This window comes from Phascolarctos cinereus, unplaced genomic scaffold (genome assembly GCF_003287225.1).
Source record: "Phascolarctos cinereus isolate Bilbo 61053 unplaced genomic scaffold, phaCin_HiC Scaffold_3;HRSCAF=262, whole genome shotgun sequence".
NCBI classification, from domain to species: domain Eukaryota; kingdom Metazoa; phylum Chordata; class Mammalia; order Diprotodontia; family Phascolarctidae; genus Phascolarctos; species Phascolarctos cinereus.
Genome location: NW_027555736.1, coordinates 11,397,028 through 11,402,652, shown reverse-complemented (window position 1 = coordinate 11,402,652; position 5,625 = coordinate 11,397,028). Strand labels below are relative to the sequence as shown.

The 5,625-nt window shown below is 49.0% G+C and overlaps 1 long non-coding RNA gene across 1 annotated transcript; it reads left to right on the top strand.

Moving 5' to 3' along the window:
* The first annotated feature begins 2,035 nt into the window (after window positions 1-2,035).
* Window positions 2,036-3,950, top strand: LOC110198953 (uncharacterized). The gene is made up of 2 exons (XR_002321883.2): window positions 2,036-2,425; window positions 3,166-3,950. It is a non-coding gene; the product is annotated as an uncharacterized LOC110198953 (long non-coding RNA).
* Window positions 3,951-5,625: the final 1,675 nt, after the last annotated feature.

Below are 5,625 nucleotides of genomic sequence, written 5' to 3'. Positions count from 1 at the left end.
AATGACTAATTTTTATTAAGCAGCTACTATGTGCCAGGCTCTGTGCTAAGCCTGAAAACACACACACAACAAAAAAGAAAAGGCCAGTCCCTACCCTCAAGGAGCCTACAGTCTAATCGGAGAGACAACATGCAAAGAACTGTGTACAACTAGTTATGTACAGAATAAGGTGGAGCTACCTGCGAGGGAAGGGCCCAGCAGTAAGAGGGATCAGGATGGGGCTCTCCTAGGAGGTGGTACTTTAGCTAAGACTGGAAGGAGGCCAAGAAGCCAGGAGGGATGGATGAGGAGGAAGAGCATTCCAGGCCTGGGGGACAGCTAGTGAAAACGGCCAAAGCCAAGAGATGGAGGGCGGTCTTGTTGAAGGAACAACCAGGAGGCCATGATTCCTGGAGCGTGGGGGTCTATATCATAAGAAGACTGGAAAGGTAGCGAGAGAGCTTGTGGAAGACTTTAGAAGCCAAAAAGGATTTTATATTTGATCCAGGAGGCAATAGGAGTCACATAAATATTTAGTGTCTGAGGCAGGATTTGCACTCAGGTTTTCAGCATTCTATCCACTGCATCACCCTCTCTGCTGTCTCTCAGATCCAGCCCCCTTTCTGCCATTCTATGGCCCATGAGGTAGCCAAAAAATTAAGCCCCTCATATTTATTAATTGCCTCCAATGAGTCATACAAAACACAGGCCCTGCCCTTCAGGAGTTTACAATCTGGCTGGAGAGACAATATATAGAATATGAAAAGGGAAAGGACCATGTGAGAGTTAAAGGACAAACAAGAGAAAAATCCTAGGGGCCTCTCAGGGCAGGGTCTTGACCGAAGCCAAAAGAATGACAAATGGGACTGCGAGTGCGAAGGGAAGTGAAGATTCCTCTGACTGAACTGGTTTAGAAAAACTTCGTGGTTAAGTGCCCGTACCTGGAGGCCAAAGGAAGGGTCAATATGCCAAGGTCTTGCTAGTGTGGTAATCACTCCCCAGCCACAGAATCCCTACAGACAGGACCCAGGAAATCCCACAGCGCTCATGAGTCAGTCTGCCACTCGGAGACCAGTCTCCGGCTTGCACAATGAAAATCTCTCTGGGCTTCAAGTTCAGAGATGCCCGCGTTCAAAACTGTTTGGTGAAACATCTGTCATTCTGGGATTTGCCCAAGATCGAGCAGCCAAAGTCCCGGCTCCGATATTTACTGGCTAAGTGACTCCTGGCAAGCCCCTTCATCTGTTTGATTCTCAGTTTGTTCACCTGTAAAATGGGCTTATGGTAATACTCTTGTCAGGAAAGCACTTTGCAAGTCTTCTCGGCCATGGGGTTATGAACCATTCCTTTGTTCTTTTGGGGTTTTTTTTTTTTTTGGCAATTGGGGTTAAGTGACTTGCCCAGGGTCACACAGCTAGTAAGTGTGAAGTGTTTGGTCTGAGGTCGGACTTGAACTCAGGTCCTCCTGACTTCAGAGCCGGTGCTCTATCCACTGTGCCACCTAGCTGCCTGCCCTGGTTATGAATCATTCCTACCGGCATCCTTGGGTCTGGCAGCTACTCCACTATCTCAGTAACCTGCCGCACTGGCCTCAGACTGTGAGGCCACTTTGGCCGCCCACAAGAGGTGCTCACCCTTCAGCGCCTGGTGCTAGGAAATGACCACAGTCAGCATCTGTGCAGCACTTCAAAATTTGCAAAGCACTTTACAAACATGATCTCATTTGATGCTCGCGACAACCCTGGGAAGTAAGCGTTGTTAGGATCCTCATTTTACAGATGAGGAAACTGAGGCAAACAGGGTTAAGCACGGGTAGGAAGTGTCTGAGGCTGGATTTGAACTCCTGAAGATGAGTCTTCTTGCTCTAGACACTGCCCCATCGATTAAAACTAGAAGGCATCTAGTCTGATCCCTTCATCTTACAGATGAGGAAACTGAGGCCCAGAGACATGAAGCAGCTTGGCCACAGTTGCAGAGTGGTGCCAGCCCCCCTTCTTCAAAGGCAAGGTCACCAGATGTATTGGAAAGAATGTCAGACCTAGAGGCTGATGGGCTGCGTCTGAGTCCCAGCTCCACCCCTTTCTAGCTGTGTGACTCTGGACGAGTCACTCCATGATTCTGTGCCTCAGTTGCTCAGTTATGAAATGGGGGAAAGAAACAGCTGCTGTGTGCATCCTGCGGGGACGCTGTTGTAAAGTGCTTTGTCAGAGGAATGATGGCTAGCGCCTTTCTGTGCCCCCTCCTCCAGAAGACGCGCAGGGCTCGGGTCCTGCCGGCTGCCCGGCCGCCCGCTCAACGAAGAGGAAGCGACCGCAGGCGGCAGAAGCGCATCGTCCCGCGTGCGGCGGAAGCCCATTACCCTCTGCAGAAGGAGCACCGAGCGACTGCCTGAAACAAGCAGCAGCCGTTTTCAAAACCAAACATTTAGCAGAACATTGGGTCAGGGGTGAGTAAACAGCAGCTTAAGGGGATTTTGTTTGGAATCTTGCTGGGGGAGGAAGCTCTGAAGAGAGGAGCCGGGTGGGAGATTCTCAACTGCTCAGCCTACAGAGTCACTGATTAGGAAGAGCAAATACTTACGCAGTACCTGCTAGGTGCAGAGCCCTCGGAGCCCTAGGCTGACCACGGGCAGAGACAGAAAGTTAGGACCAGACACAGTCCCTGCCCTCGCGGGGCTCACAGTCCGGAAGAGGGACCAGACAGTGACTTAGGTCAAAGGGGATGGGAGCGGGACCAGTGAAAAAATCACTGAATCGGACTTCAAAGGACCCAGGTTTGAATCCCACTTATTCCATTTACCACCTATGTGACCTCGGTTTCTCTGGGACTCAGTTTCCTCACCCATAAAACAAGGAGTATGGAATAGAATGAGATGTCAAACTCCAGGTCTTTGGGCTGCAAACAGCCCTGAATGCTGCCTAAACCAGATTAAAATGTAATTGGGAGGGACGGCTAGGTGGTGCAGTGGATAGAGCACCAGCTCTGGAATCAGGAGGATCTGAGTTCAAATCTGGCCTCAAACACTTGACACTTACCAGCTGTGTGACCCTGGGCAAGCCACTTAACCCCATTGCCTAGCCAAAAAGAAAAAAGCATTTAAGCATTTAAAAAAGCATTGGGAAGCATTTAAGACAAGAAATAAAAATGCAATACAACATAGATATTGTTAATTTGTGGTTTTCTTAGTTAATTTGCAGCTGCAAAGATGAGTTTGACCCTGTGGGACTTGATGACCTCTAAGGTCCTTTCCAGCTCCAAGTCATCCAGAAGGAGACAAGAAACAGCTCCTGACAGGCAGCTCGACCACCACCACCACCTTGACCCTTGCCTCTCCTCAGATCCCAGCGGAGGCAGCCCAGGACCTGAACCCACCTCCCCTCCCCAAGGGAAGAAGTCCCCATGGAGATGGGGTCCACTTTCCTGGCCACTACCCAAAGTTGACCACCAGCACAAGAGCCCTGGGAATGGTAGCACCCCACAAACCCCACAAACTGGGCTTGCCTCCAGTGCAGTGATAATCCCAGGAAATAACCCCTCTGGGGCCACAGCCTGCCCACTACCTGCCCCTGTACAAAGGAACGTTCTCCTCACCCAAGTCCCGGCCCGACCAATGGCTCAACATCAGAAACCAATGGGATTTTATCGGCAGAAGGCATGAACATCTCTTCTGCTACTGTGCCCTAAAGGCCATTAAAATGTGACCTCCCAAACTCTTCTCTAGAAATAGGACTCAGTACTTAGTACAGAGTGCTTTGCACACAGCTGGTGCTTTAAAAATGTATTCTCGTTTATTCATTTTAGTGAGCTGCACAATGAGAGGCTGTGGGAAATAGTGGAATCAGGAAGTGATGGGTTCAAATTCTGACTCAGATATTTACTTGCTGGCTGACCCTGGGAAAGTCACTTCACTTCGTTTTACCTGTAAAATAAAGGCTCTCGGGATCCAAATGTAGCCCATTTATCTAAACTCAGCCTCTAGAGTCCCTTGAAGCTCTGAATCTATGATTGGGTGAAGTTAGAGGGAGGAAGTCATTACCAAGCCTAGAGATCTGGAAAAGGAGTGGCTTTGGAATCAGACTTTAAAAGACGGACAGGGGTTCAAGAGGTAAAAGGAATGATGTGAGCAAAGGCATGGAGGTGGGAAAGCCCAGGGCATGTTCCAGGGACAAAGATTGAGTGCAAAGAGCCTTGAATGTCAGGCAGAATAAAAAGCCTGAACTTTATTACAGAAGCAATGGGGAGCCACCGAAGATCAGAGAGCAGGGGAGTGATATGACTAGGTATGGGTACTAGGAAGATCACTTTTATGTCTTAATATTAAGTTCCTTTAGAGTAAGGATTATTCCATTCTTTGTTTTTTTACCCCATATGTAACATAGTGCCTGGTATATAGTAGGCACTTAATAATTGCTTATTGGTTAGAAGCAGTTAGGTGTCTCAGTGAACATGGAGTCAGGAAAACCTGAATTCAAATCCTGCCCCAAATACTTACTAACTGTGTGGCCCTGGGCAAGCCCCTTAATCTCTTTCAGCTTCAGTTTCCTCATCTGTAAGATAAGTATAATAATAGCTCCAATCTTACAAGGTTGTTGAGAGGACCAAATGAAAAATCTTGTTTTCTTATGTAAAGTAATACTGTAAATACTAGCAACTGGTTGATTGGCAGAGAGGAGAGAGAGGCAGGTAGACCTCATGATGGTCTGGGAGGGTGAAATGGAGCCTGTCCTGGGTGGTGGCAGTGAGACTAGAGGGAGAGGATAAAGGTGAGAGATCACAGAGCCTGGCCAGTGGATGGGAGGGGAGGTAGAGACTCAAGGTGATAAACAGAGGTGACCAGGGGAATAGTGAAGTGAGACACTTAATAAAGCCAGAATAGGGAGCAGGCTAGATGAGGCTCAGCCAGTGGAGAGAAATGTCCTCCAGGCCTACTGGGCTCAGAGAAGGGGCTGGGAGCAGAGATGATGAGCCAGGCTTGGCCCATCCAGGGCAGAGGAGCAGAAATGATGGGATTGAATGAGGCTGCCTTGGGGGAGGCTGGAGAGGCAGGAGAGAGGAGGGCCCAGGCCAGGCCTCCTTAGGAAGGGTGGCTGCAATAGAAGGAGACAAAGGAAGGAGAGACCCTAGCAAATGCTGTGGGAATCAGGAGTCTGTAGTGGGGGGAGAGCTACAGAGAAGTCAAGGAGGAGGCTTGAGAAAGAGCATGGATGTGGGAGGTCGTGAACGAGCCTGGGGAGAGCAGGACCAGCAGAAGGAGGGGGACTGACACCAGCTTGCAGGAGGATAACGAGGAACAGGGCAGTGAATGAGCAGAGACACTAAGAATAGTGACTTTTTCAAGGAGTTTAATAGTAGAAATGGGGAAGCAGAGAGGGGAGAACTGGAGTTGGAATTAACTGGATGGCTAGATGGCTCAAGGGAAGGCCTTTTTAGGAATAAGAATTGGTGGCGGTTCTGTTGTTTTTAACTTGAGTCCATCTCTTTGTGACCCCTTTTGGGGTTTTCTCAGCAAAGATCCTGGAGTGCTTTGCCATTTCCTTCTCCAGCTCATTTTTATAGATGAAGGAACTGAGACAAACAGGGTTAAGTGACTTGCTCAAGGTCGCACAACTAGTAAGTGTCTGAGGCCAGATTTGAACTCAGGAAGAT